A 425-nucleotide genomic window follows, 5' to 3' on the forward strand; every position below is an offset into this window, starting at 1 on the left:
CCGGTTTTGGTCTGCCCAGTCCCATCATGCGGCACTGCCAGGGTCCCATGTCCCGCAGGGCTGTGGCGTGGCACAGCTCCCTCGTTTGCATCCCTGTTGTTGCGATGGGGTTGGCTGCAAATGGGGGGCAGAGGGGGAGCAAAATCCCCCCTCCCAACCAGACTGGATCTCCTGGGATTGAGCACCCCCCCAAGCGCCCCAGCATGGCCCCGGGAGAGGGGCACAGGGCCAGGTCCAGGGTCACTCAGCTTGGGGGTGCCCTGGTCCTGGCCAGGGCGGCAGCGGGGCTGGGAGGAGGCGGGCGTTTGGCAGGGGGACAGCACTCCTCGGGGTGCAGGCACGCTTTGTCTTCCAGAGGAAACAAGCGTGGCCCGAAGGGAGCCTTTGAACGTCGGGCCCCATGCAGGGCCAGGGTCCTCCTCTGG

The sequence above is a fragment of the Mesitornis unicolor genome, unplaced genomic scaffold (genome assembly GCF_000695765.1).
Source record: "Mesitornis unicolor isolate BGI_N332 unplaced genomic scaffold, ASM69576v1 scaffold29069, whole genome shotgun sequence".
NCBI classification, from domain to species: Eukaryota; Metazoa; Chordata; class Aves; order Mesitornithiformes; family Mesitornithidae; genus Mesitornis; species Mesitornis unicolor.